At 38.8% G+C, this 14,071-nt stretch overlaps 1 long non-coding RNA gene across 1 annotated transcript in view; it reads left to right on the top strand.

The window, feature by feature from the left end:
* LOC148125595 (uncharacterized) overlaps positions 1-14,071 on the top strand; it is a 56,057-nt gene that overhangs the window by 15,612 nt on the left and 26,374 nt on the right. Inside the window, exon 3 of the long non-coding RNA XR_015744002.1 lies at positions 3,599-3,702. This is a non-coding gene — a long non-coding RNA (uncharacterized LOC148125595). The remainder of the gene's footprint in view (positions 1-3,598; positions 3,703-14,071) is intronic.

Here is a 14,071-nt window from a genome sequence, read left to right as displayed (position 1 = left end):
AAGTAAAAGTCTCTTGGATAATTAATTAATGAGACTAGTTAGTGTTCGAGAAAATGCATATATTTTCATGTCACGCTTTTTCAGCACTTCTTTAAATCACATTCTATTTTCTTGAGATTTTGTGGTAGGTAATGAAAATCCCTTTCCCCCCACAACCCCAAGGTGAGATGGACATCCATGCATATTCTGAATCCTTTTTTGCTTTTCAACCATGATCACTACATAATATAACTAGATATGTATGTACAATTTTTGATAGATATTAAATATATCTCTACATATATAACACTAATTTGAACACAAAATGTCTTTTTATTCAATTAAAGGAATAATAATAGTATCCTGGATGGTGAAAAGATGCTTATTAATTTTTATTTGATAGATGTCCACATTAATTAGGGGAGGCTGAATGAATTTTGTAGGCCTTTTATCAAGAAGCTGCTACATTATTAGTGGGGGATATTAAAAGCATTGCAAATAGGATATGCCTTGTACATATGAAACATTGATAATAAAAGGCTTCTAAAAATTTGTTCAGAACATTAATCAATTACTTGATTAAAAGAAACAATGCTACAGCTTATCAGAATTCTGATAATTTCCCCCAAAGCAGATGACATTGTTAAAATGTTGAAAAATGGTGGAATTCTTATCATTCTAATGCAAAAATCTAACATCTTTGTGATTGTTCCATTTTGGCAGAGTTATTGCATAGCGAGTTGTGAAGTTTTTCATGAATAGATTAGTACAATAAAATGCAAAGCGGTAAGAGGGAGATAATTTTCACCTTTTTTCAAGTGAAAACTGTTGATCTTTCTAAGTTTTCCTTTGCTGTATGAGAGACAGCTATAAACATTATAAGCCACCTTGAATATTTATATATTCAGAAAGGTAATCATTCACTTAGCTATACGTGAAATAAATACATTCTGAGGACTAAAAGCAGTGAAGATAATTGAATAGCCTTCTGTGAATTTGTGATAGAGTTAAATTAAATGTATAGAAAATATTGTGCAGTGAAAAGATTTCTTGGACTGGGAAAAGAAAGGAAATTCTCTTTCTCACTGTCAATGTACCTAAAATATTAACAACAACAATAACTACAGCCACAGCAACAGCAACAATATAAAAATCAAGGAGTGAAGAAAAATATAAAGCATAAACATGTATGAGCATATTCCTGCAAGAAAAAATTTCATCCCATTGATTAGGCTTAGGGAAAAGTACATGTAATTTTTGAAAGTACAAGAAGTTATGGCTATAGAATTAAAGGACAAAATAGGCATTCCTAGAGTATTAATGAATGGAATGAATAATTTGCTTTAAGCTTCTCTATAAAATTTTACATTATTTGTGAGTTAAAGTCCACTTTACGTTCAGCTGCCTACTTACAGTATATTTATACATGATGCCTATAAAACAAACAAGTATTTATTTTAGTTTTACCTACTTATTTTTCACTGTAAAATGAATAGTGCAATGATTCAGTTGGGTTATGTACCTGATAATTCATCACTTCTAGATCAGGAGTCCCCAACCTTTTGGACCACTAAATTCATAATTTTAAATCCTGTGGACCACTAATATGAATCCAGCACGCTGCTTGCTGAAGCACCTGGACTCCCAGTGATGGTATGGGGTTCTTCAGGCACTTAGCTTGGCTTCCTATTTCTGAAACCTTAAACACTCAAAGAGCCATTTGGACCCGTTTTCCACAGAAAACAAAACATTGGGATCTCTCATCTCTCTCTTTCTCTCAGTATCTCTTTCTCATCTCTCCCTATCTCATCTCTCTCTCTCATCTCTTTCCCTCTCTCTCTCTCATCTCTTCCCCCCCCTCTCTTTCTCTCCCTCCCCCCCCTCTCTCTCCCCCTTTCTCTCATCTCTCTCAGCCGGGCCAGCAGATGTTTTGGGGCAGAGAGGAAGTTGCATGTCTCCAGTCATGCAGCACCAACAAGGGCCAGAAGAAACACCCATGAGATCCAGCAAGAGATGAAGCTTCGCTCCCACTTTGAAATATGGAGCGAATCTCTATCCCCCATCCTTCCCTTTTCAGGCCAGGTGAGGAGTGAGTGGGAGGGCAGGGTAAGGGGTGGGGCCAGCCAGTGGTGGATTCAGCAGACAGGAAGCCATAGTAGGGGGAAGAACCATGATAAAAGCAATTAGGAGTGGCTCAGTAGACACATGTAACACCTCTGCTGTACATTAATAATAAGTGCAGTTCAAATGCAGTTCAAGATGCAGATTGTTGCCACAAATCCAAGGAACTATCCCTTAGATCAAAGTGGGAACTCAATGTATACTTTTTAAAGTAGTACTGTATATGGGACTAGGAAATGTTCTTTCTCTTCCACAGACCTAGGTTAGGGAATGTATTGTATCGCCTGAGTGTAATTGTGCCATTTATTAAGATATAGCTGTTTCCTATCTATTGACTTCTTTTATCTGTTTTATAGCGATAGCACATGTTTAGCTTGTAAGCTTCATTAGAAATTGGGTGGCTTTCTAAAATTAACCTAAATAAATAGAAGTTTTAGAGGCAGGTTAGGAATTTTTAATATATATATATATAAAGGATGTGCATGTTGTTTGTGGGCTTCCAATAGGTAGCTGGATTATCACTCTATGAGCAGATATGTGGAATATATAGGCCACTGGTTTTCTCAAACCAGTCTTCTTTTCTATCTTGATCAGTTCACCTGCCCTGTGGTCTTCTGTATCTGTCTAAAAGATAGTCTCATCTTAGAATAATATTGGTCTACTCTTCACTGGGGGGGAGGGGGGGTTCAAACAAGGGCTGTTGGCCATTTGTCTGAAATGATTTTGTGGATTCATGTGTTGAACTGAGGGTTCAGTTGGATGACCAATAAGAGTTTTCCAACTCATACATTTTATAAATCTAAGATATCATAACATTCAGTGGCCAAACAAAACAGAATTGAAATTAATCAATAGACCCCTATATGGGATGAAAATCCTTCAACACACAAATAACAGAACTGTGTTTTAATTAAATTCTACCAATGATCCTTTTTAAAATGGATTCTTCAAGAGTATTTTCTAGGAACCATATCTTCTGAGTATCTTAACAGTAGAAGACTGTTATGATACTCATAAGTTCTAATTTTCAGTCTGTAGTAAACAGTTATTCAAAATATGCAAAAGAAAGAATAAGCACAATATATACAATTCAAGTTGAACATAGCCATGTGTGAGATAATGGGTTTGCTGGCTAAGAGGGACCATATGCAGATTGAAATATATAGTTATTAGGCTATTCTCAACTCAATGGGATACAGGCATGATTTCTAAAGGAAAAATATATATTTTATTTTGGTACTATTTTAGATAATATTTAACTCATTTTACAGTTTGCAACAATTTGCTACAGAAACATCAAAGAACCCATGAAAATAATATTACTTTGTCCTTTTTTATTTGCTATGGAATTGAATGGGTAGCATTAAATACTAATGGTGGTTTCTTTTTCTTCCTGCTGTATTCTGTAAGCAAAGAAGATTAGATATCTATGTTGCTATAATTGCCAGAAATAGGAAGCTGGAGTTGATAAGCTTGGCTTCCTATATAATCATTTCAGGTAAGCTGCTGACAGCTGGAATCAGATACCAGGAGGGACCAGCTGTGTCTTGTAGATGACCGAGTTCTTCCTCCTTTTTCCTCTTCTACCTCCTCCTCCTCCAGGTGAGATTTGTAAAAGAAGAAGGCAATTCAACCATTCAGATTTAAATACTTCTTTTGTATGTTATTTACACCCAAGATTTCCTTTGTCTTTATTAATATGCCTAGAGGGATGATAACAAATTTGGTTAAGAAGACAATTAATTATATCCAGATAGCAGTCTCTCTTCATTCCCTGTCCATACTGTGAAATTCAATTCCTCTTTTGCTTTTTTAAATTAAATTAGGGGTGTTTCTTGCTAATACTGTAAAAGTGATTTGCTGATTTGCCATTATTTATTTTAAGATTTCTTTTTAAATTTCCCAATGAGAATCTCCCATTCAAGCACTAACTAGCTTCTTGAAAAGCAGCCCAAGTCTGCTCGATGCTTTTCTATCCTGGGAAAGTAGAGAAACAAAAATGAATTTCCATATCTTCTGTAATCTTAAAAGGAGAGATGTAAGCAAAGTTAGATTGTTTGTTTTAGCAGTTGATCCATAGGCTTTTTTTCATTGCTGCTAGTTTCAATTGGTAATTTTCACCAAATGCAAGTAACTGATTTTCATTAATTGAGCAAATGATGTAGAAGACAATGAACAGTATACATAGAATACAGATTCTAAGGATACACAGAACTTCGATTCTAAGGGCTTGTACAAACAAAAATGGAAACAAGTCCAACGGTTTTCCAACACCTTCTGGAAGCAATGGAAGCAAGAATACCTATCTACCCTACAAGACTGCTATAAATGAAAAACCAAAGAACTGAACCTCGAAGAAGGGGACCTTGTCTTGTTGAAGGACAAGGATGTGCATCTGAACTCATGGCCCATGGGACTTGTGCACCAAGTCCTACCCAGCTTTAATGGACTAGTCTGCCAAGTCGAGGTCCAGATCATGAAGCAACAAGTGTCTTGCCATGACCCACAGACTTTTGCTAAGAAGTGCTATGAGGCTGGACACCGACCTAATGTTGTTGCTGAGAAAGACTGAACTCAAAAGTTGAACTTCAAGCTTTGCATGCTACATATCTACTTCATTGTTGCATTGTTTGATGCTGTGTAACTATTTATTAGTTTATTTTAATTAATAGTTAGCCGGTAGTGGAATTATAATTCCAGGCAGAGTATGCTGGCTGGAGTGGATATTTAGTTTAGGAAGGAGAGCTGCCCCCTTAAGGGAATGCTTTTCATACATTTCATGGGAAATGTAGTTAATGCTTCATGGGAAATGTAGTTCATGTCATGTGGTCACTTCTGTAATCCTGATTGGCCACTAGTTTAATCTCTGGTTGGGCTGGGGGAGCGTTTTTAGCATTCTTGTATGGATCCCATCATTGGGCGGGAAATTTCTTTTTGTTCTTACATCATGGGATAGAGATCACCTTCTTTTCACACTATTGAGGCAAATATTGGACATTGGATGAATCTCTACATAAAAAAACAAACAAACAAATAAATAAATAAAATAAGACTCAAGAACCATCCCACACTAACCCCTAAAAGGACCAAATGGGAAAGATTGCAGCAATGAAGCCATTAAGGCCAACCTCTTTAACACATTCTTCAGTTAGTCTTTGTAAACAGCAATGGCTCATGCCCCACATTTCCTAGTTGTACCACAATTAACTGTAATGATCTATTACATATTGACGTTATAGAAGATAATGTAGAAAAGATACTATGTAACCTAAAACCATCCCTATCTATTGTTCCTGATGGATTATATGCATACTTCTTTAAAAAGCTCTCCTCTGCCATAGCAGAACCCCTAAGCATTATATATGAGATATCATTCAGAACTCTTATGGCATTTCCAGATCCCCTCATAAGTAGATTACTGCATTCCTGTCAAACAGGCAACAAATAGTAAAAATAGGGAGTGCTATATCAAACCCTGCTCCAGTAAACAGCAATGTCCCCAAGGCAGCGTTCTAGGACCCACACTCTTAATACTCTATATAAATGACCCTTGTGATCACCTTATAAGCAACTGCATCCTCTTCACAGATGATGTAAAACTATTCAACACCATCGACAACACTACTGTCCTTCAAAGTGACCTTGATTATGTATCTGAATGGTCAAACAATTGGCAACTTCAAATCTCGACCAACAAATGCTCTGTCCTACACATTGGTAAAAAAAATCAGTACACCAAATACAGGATAGGCAAATATGACCTCATTGATGACCCTCACTCTGTCAAGGACCTTGGAGTACTCATATCAAATGACCTAAGCACCAGAGCTCACTATAACAGTATTGCCAAAAAGTCATTAAGAGTTGTAAATCTAATCTTACGGAGCTTCTCCTCCCAAAATATTGAATTGCTAATTAGGGCATACAAAACCTTTGCTAGACTAATACCTGAATACAGGTCATCTGTCTGCAATCCACACTGTATATCGGACATTAATACAATTGAGCAAGTCCAGAAGTATTTCACGAGAAGAGTACTATACACTTCTGCTCGCAACAGAATACCCTATATCACCACTCCTGAATAGAGTAGTGGAGTAGGATAAATTGGGTTTTACAAACAGGAAATTTGAGTACTCTGAGCAAAATAAAACTTCACACTAAAAAGAAAGCATGTCTATTATTAATGTGATCGGGTACATACTCACAAATGGAGGTAAGTGCCATGCTACCTTAGTATAAGCTCTTACTTCTGATTACACAAGACTTGTAACATGAGAATTGTTCCATATTTTCTCTGAAATGAAAAAAAACACAGCATATATGCTTGCCAGAAGCTATCAGGCGTTCATTTTGAGACCTGCAGAGAAGGATGATCTTGGAATGCAGCACTGCCATCTGGGGGACGAATTAGAAAGCCAGCAGCTAAACTCCTGGCTAACAAGCAAACATTCTTGCTCATGCGGACACATGCACACAGACTGATGATGTGCTCATCCTAAACTGTGCACGAAACAACACTTTCCCCTTGGGTTAGTACTTCTTTGGAAAGGCAATATTACATTCCACTTTGATACAGAATTCCTCCAGAGCTGTGCTTCTAAAGGCATAAAGCAGCATTACCTTTTTCATGTTTCTGACATCTCTCTTTCTCTCCCCTCCACTCCCTTTTTAACTTCCTTGCTTGAAATACTCTATTATGCCTCCTTGCACAATTACAGTAAACAAGGGCAAAGGTGATTTGCTGATTCTAGTTAAAAATAGCCATGGCTCCGGTCTTTTGAAACTCATACCAAATAATAATACAGAAATTATCATAACCTTCTCTCTTGACACTCTACTGTACACAGGCACTCAGTTTTTTACATATAGCATTTCCTTCACAGCCTTGGCTTTGTAAATAATAGCTTTCTTCCTTGACTACCTCAGGGGATGGATGGCAAGAAATGGCCTATGCTCCTCCCCCATAAAGAATAATAATAAGGGCACCAGGTTCACCCGCCCTTGCTAGAAGTAAGGTATTTGAAAAATGGGATTTAGTGTGTAAGCGGCATTTATGTTTAAAATAAATTGCTTCCATTCTTTGCTCTGGTGGTCCAAAGAGTATTCCTGTATTTCTTTTCATAAAAGCAACATTTTGTTGCCTAAGTCAATTGCCTGAATAAAAGGAAAGCTACAATTTTGCTGTTTATATTTTACCATTTATAAATGATTCCAATCTTATTGTGGCATAAAAGATTATGATAATATGGAGTCATGCAATAATCTGTTAACTTTGCATTACATCTTTTGTATCATCAGTTCATAGTGGCTTCTAAAATGATATAAAAAGGACTTACTGTGAATTAAATCATAGAGTTGGAATGGATATAAATTTGCTTAGTAATGAATAAATGGCTGCTGAAGTTCCTGTTACAACATTGATGTAACATATGCATTGCATTCTTCATCTTGACTACTGTGTTCTGTATTATTCTCATGTACATATTGCTAGCAAGGCTCTGACCATAACTCAGAATCTGGTAATGCCCAGTTTATAACAATTGCTGCCATTCTATGCTGTCCAGGCAGAAAGCGTGAGGATGAATCTTCCTCATGATCTCTTCCATAGGTTCATTTAATTTCCCAGCCGCTCAGGATTTAAGCTTTGGAAAGGTTCAGATTTGCATTTAGATTCAGCAACACTGAGCAATGGTGGCACAGTGGTTAGAGTGCAGTACTGTAGGCTACTTCTGCTGACTGACTGCAATTCCATTGCAGAGATTTGGCAGTTCAAATCTCACCAGGCTCAAGTTTGGCTCAGCCTTCCATCCTTCTGAGGTGGGTAAAATAAGGACTTAAAATTGTTGGGGGCAATATGCTGACTCTGTAAACAGCTTAGAGAGGACAGTATATCACTCTATATAAGTGCTATTGCTATTCAAAGGAAGAACTGAAAAACCCTTGTCATAGCTGCTGTTGAGCAGAAAAAGTTTGGGATATTGTGCTTTTCGGAAAAGTTGCAGCAAACTAAGCTTCTTGCCCTTACATAGCTGCTAGTTATTCTTTAGGTGGGAGTAAAAGGAATACTTTTTAATGGGTTTATGGATAATAATCTGGAATTAGAGGGAGGTAATATTGCTGTATTATTTTTCTTTCCAAGATTGAGACACTGATGTAGATTGTGATGATGTAATTGCTTTAGCTTTCTAAGCCATATAAAGACCCATTTATGAATGGGTCATCACAGAAAGTGTTTAAAAATAGATATGAATATCTTGGTAGTATTAAATCAAGAAGTAAAGCATTTCATCATGGCATGTGAAGCTGAACAGTCCAATGAAAGACTGCTTCCAATAAGAGGGAACCAGGAAAAGGAGAAGCAAATTCACAACCCTTCAAGAGGACCTACCAGTTGAAATAATAATACCTTTGAAGAGCAAGAGGAAATGAGACAGAGAGTTTTGTTGTGCTGAGTCAGGCATTCTTCATTTTCTCCATTCAAAATGACTCATAATTAACTTAGAAATATGTGGGGGGAACTACTGAATCTGGCTTAGTGAGACTTTAAAAAGCCTCATAAGAAAATATAGATATCATTTTAGAGAGTAAGAGAGGTACTAATAATTGGTTAGAAATCAGATGCAGAGAATAAGAACAAATGCATCTCAAAATGGAGGGATGTAAATAGCAAGAGTCTCTTACATATCTTTTAAAATTATTCATTTTTTTGTCAGAGTAAGCAATGCAGTAGCCAAAAATTCATCCATCCAAATGATCATAGCAATCAACTTTATGAAAAAAGAAATTCCATACTCTGGATCATTATAGGGAAAATTGTACGTAAGATTTCCATTGCTAAAATTCATACAAACCCATAATAGAATCCAACCTTTAGTGCTATGTATACTATTTGCCACTCAATTTCCAAAAATGACAAGAACTGCAAATGGTGCATAAAATGGCATTCAAGATGCTTTTCTGATAAAAGGTTATAATGTTTTATTTAACCTGGAGAAAAACGAAAGTATATTCAATGATTTTATAATCATAAAATATAGATAGGACGTTGCTTTTCTTTCATAAAATTTCAGATTATCTAATAAAACCGATTGGCAGAAAATAACATTCAGAAGTACTTTGTCTCTTAGAGATCAGGATTAATTTGTTCTTCTTTTCTGTAAAAGTTCGAATGGAAAAGGTAATAATAGAATTAAGTAAAAATTGGATAAGATCGGAAGTTGAATGTAAAAAATGAATATATAACTATTGTCATATTTGCATGTAAAAGTGATGACCTGGAAATATGTTGTCCACTGAAAAGAGCCTTTTAGTATCTGCAATGTGAAAAATTGAATAAAACTTGTTTAAAAAAAAGAAGAAGTGCTTTGTCTCACAGGACAGTGTTAAACCATGGAATGCCTAGCTTCCAAGATGATGAACTTGGAAAATCTTAAAAGGCAGGTGAATAAGTGATCTATAGTTTTTGAACATGATAATTATATGTTGTTTTAGGGTCAGAACACAATACTTTTCAATGCAAATGGCTATGTTGCATAAATAGAGCTTTCTATTGTGCAGTTCTGTTGGAGGTTTTCCATTGGCTGGGAAATAGTAGGAGTTGAAGTCTACACATCTTAACTGGCCAAGATTAAGAAAACCTGGGCTAGGCATTTGTTTGGCCACTGTATGGGCTAATAGATAGAAAGGCTGCTTTATCCTTTTGTAAAATGGTCTTTTCTGAGCAACAGCCCATTGGGAAGCAAAGTTATTGGATTGGGAGAAGAACTTTGCTGCAGCATCTCTTTGAAATAGGCTTAGTCAATCTCAGATTTCTCAAAGGCCAGTTCTAAAAGTCTTGCTAAGTGACTGCAAAGAAGAATTTCTAAAAGGTGATCACACATCAGACAGTTCTCCCATGAGCTGTTCAGAGCATCCAGTAGTGGGAGGTGCTTCAGTCTCTGCATGTCTAGGCTGGGCTTAATTTGTGGAATGGTCTTCCTCCTCCACGGGACTCCTCCCCAGTGTTCCCCAGTTTTGGCTCAGCCTTGTTGAGGATAGGCAGTGCTTTTTGTTCATCCTTGGCCAAAACAGAAGAATTATTCAGCAGGTTTGGAAATAGTCCAGTTTTTTTTTTCTTTTCAGGCTTTTAGCCTCCAAATCACATTATGATCTCTCAATGTTAGCTCTCCATCTGGCTGTCAGAGATCATTTGCATTTTTGGGCAGCGCCATTTTTTGCCCCGAAGTGGCGGGCAGCTTCGGCATTGCTCCAAGCCCCCCTTCAACTGCTTGTTCTATCCCCTGCCATTGTGATTCCACATTGCCTTTTTCTACATTGGCAATAGCGGCGTGGGCATTTTCGCCCTCATCCGAGTCGTATCGTTTGATTTTTTTTTTCCCCTCAGAACGCCGTCTTGGTATGGAAAGCATAAAAGCTTAATTCTTTCCACCCCTTTCCTGGCTGTTTTTTAGTCACAAGAGAAACCATCAGAGGCATTTTCTCCAGGCGGTGGGAGTTTGTTGCTGGGAAGCGCGCACGCACCAAAAGTAACAGCCATTGTTTTGCCTTTGTTTTAAAGACCGCATGGCCACACTATTTGTAACTTGAGCTGTGTGAGGTAGTTTTCCTTCCCAATCAGAGGTTTCTCTTCAGATAACCTCCTTAGGTTGAATTATTACACCTCGTTTTCTTATTAGATTTGAGGCCATCCATGCATTATTGTTGGCTTAACCCTCACAGCCTTACCCACCCAGCGGCACAACAGCAAACACCCAGGCCCGTGTCTGCCTGTGCAGGGAAGCTGTTGAAGGCCTCTCTTTATTATCTTGACCTTTCAGGCATTCTTAATTTGGCTGTTTGGATATTCACTATATCAAGCTGTTTTTCTATTAATTTAGATATATATTTATATCTATATATATTGGTGATTATCATTCAATCCGATGATGATGATGATGATGATGATGATGATGATGATAATAATAATAATAACAATAATATATTCAGTATTAATATCTTAGTAACAAAAGATATTATTACTGTGATACGACTCATATTATATATACATATGTCTTTAAAAAAAAGAAGGGGATAAGATATTATCAGGGCAGGCTCCTGGGCGTGCCAACTGCCTCCACAGTATCACTTTGGATAACGAGCATACTGCATTTCTTTCAATCAAAATGGCAGGTGGTAGTTGTTCTCAGACCTCAACATCAAGGGTCAAAGCTAAATCTCAGCACAAATCTAAGCAGACAAAAGGTCATTCTAAAGCTTCAGAAAAGGATACCATAAAGCATTAGAAAAGCAAATAGATAAGTGTGCAAGGGAGGCACACAGAGCCTCACAGGACTTTCTGCCCTCCAGTCCAGGACCGTCTACCTCTTTCCACCCACCCCCTTACCTAGATCTCTCCCTCTCATCCAGATGCAGCTTGGTTCCCCAGAGTCAACAGGCCTAGTTACCTGGAACACGGACCGTGCAAAGGGCTCCCGAAGCTACATTCACTCCAACAGCTGCCGGTTTTCGACAGGACGACATTCTTCCAGAGGGAGTTCCAAAGAGGATGAAGGCATGGATGGAGCTGTCAATCCACCAGGGAATTGCAGCAGGTCTTCAACACGTAGTTCTGACCAGGGAACACCCTGTAATCACTGATCATGATTTTCAATTGCTAAGGTCATTGACCAGATCGGAGCAACACTATACCCAGGTACAGTTACAGGGGGAAGCACCCCCTCCGAGGGCCAATGGAGGAGGAGGAGGAGGAGGAGGAGGAGGAGGAGGAGGAGGAGGAGGAGGAGGCAGAAGAAGTGGATCAAATTGATCAAATGGAATGGATTGAATCAGTATCAATACATGACAGTGACCTAGCCCTGTCAGAAGCAGACCCTTTAGAAAAGGGGATGTCTGAGGATTAGGGTCTTGTTCCCAATCAACCTGTATTTACAGGCTTGTTCCACCACAACTATTCAGATCACTCTTGTTTGAGGCAAAAAACATTGAACAAGTTGGCGCCTTCTACCACTCCAACTCCTTCAGAAAGGGGACCAGAAGATCTAATTTTCAACCAACTGGTAGTCAAGGCAGATGTGATTCTGGTTCCTCACATGTTTTGGGACCTGGTACAGAAACAGTGGGTGTCTGTAGCGGTGTATCCTGCCCCCGTGGTATATGACAGGAAATATTTTAATTTGGCCCCTGATTTCTCAAAATTGTTGAATACTCCTGAGGTAGACAAACCTATAGTGGGCTTAGCGTCCTCGTCCTCCATTCGCAGTGAAGCGCTGGAGGCATTAAAGCTGGAGGAAAAATGGGCCAAGCTGGCCCTCCGTAGGGCCCATCAGTCTGATGCGTGGGCCATTAGAGCGGCCACGGCCACTTTACCCGTTCTTCTTTCAGGTGGCTCCATCTCTTACAGGAGCATGTCCCCAATTCCAACATTAGAGCACACCAAGATATTACAAAACTTATAGCAGCCACTGAATTCTCAGCTGATGCAACTTATCATGCAGTCAAGTTTTCAGCCAGAGCCATTACTTCACATGTAATAGCGTGATGCTTATTATGGTTAAAACATTGGCAAGTCGACATTAAGCACAAATGTAAGCTGGCTTCATCTCCTATTGTAGGAGACAGAATGTTTGGCCCTGCCCTCGACCCGCTGCTAATCGAAACCCAAAACAAAAAGAACATTCTACCTTCCCTTTTATGGAAATCAGATTCTCGAAACCCTCAGTCCTTTTGGAGGGGATCCTTTTGGCCCTTTTATTAGGGACCCTTCTCACCCAGATACCAGAGACCCCCATCATTCAGACCAGGGCAGCAGCCCGAGAGGTCTGACTTCAGGGATAGGAACAGAAGGGGTGGCCAATCCAAGAGATCCTTTCGAGGAGCAGGAAATACATCTTTCCGGCGTCCAAGATAACTCCCTGGACCTGACTCCCATTGGTGGACACCTTAAATTATTCTTGGACTAATGGGACTTCTCAATGTCTGATTCCTGGGTCAGAGACATGATCAGATTTGGCCTTGCACTGGAGTTTCAATCCACTCCCCCAGACTTCTTTATGTCCTGCCCTCTTTCCAGAGATCCAGTTAAACGTAATCTTATGGAAACAGCTATCCAACATCTGCTGGACTATGACCCATCCAACCAGTAGCTCCCAGCCAACGAGGGCGAGGTTTCTATTCACATATTTTTGTTGTTCCCAAAAGTTCTTGGGGGTGGAGAGCAATATTAGATCTGAAGCGTCTTAACTGTTTCTTAGTATATTGCAAGTTTAAAATGCACACCCTGCAATCTATCTTACTCGGCATCAGAAAAGGTGATGTCCTTATGCTGGAGGTATACCTACATATTTCTATTCAGGCTTCCCACTATAAATTTTTGAGATTCTGTTATAATAACCACCATTTTGAATATGTGGCTCTTCCTTTCAGACTAGCTTCTTCCCCCAGGACTTTCACAAAGGTTCGTGCAGCCCTTACTGCTCATCTCCAAGGTGTACCTGTACGACTCCAGTGTTACCTCGATGACATATTAATTTTGTCATCTTCCCATCATCAAGCAGTCAGAGATACTCAGACCACATTACAATCCCTACAACAACACAAGTTCTCAATCAATTGGAAAAAAGAGTCATTTAACACCTTTGACTTGATTAATCCATCTGGGGGCAGTCATAGATACAGTGGAAGGCAAAGTTTTCCTGTCACCAGATAGACAAAACAGCATTCATCAATTAGTTAAGGAAATCAGGGCTCATAAGAGCGTGTCACTAGCTGAACTATCAAAATTGTTAGGCAAGATGATCTCATATGTATCTATTATTCCTTGGGCCTGGCTCCACACTAGATGCCTCCAGTGGTTCCTGCTCCCGTACCAGCACTCCGGCCAAAGCAACTCCAAATACAAGGTCAAGGTACCATCAAAGGTCCTCATATCTCTCCACTGGTGGACCAGACCAGTCATCAACAGAGGTTGTGT

This window comes from Pseudonaja textilis, chromosome 5 (assembly GCF_049901715.1).
Source record: "Pseudonaja textilis isolate UNSWEBS1 chromosome 5, rPseTex1.2, whole genome shotgun sequence".
NCBI lineage: Eukaryota > Metazoa > Chordata > Lepidosauria > Squamata > Elapidae > Pseudonaja > Pseudonaja textilis.
This window is presented reverse-complemented; position numbering and strand designations above follow the sequence as displayed.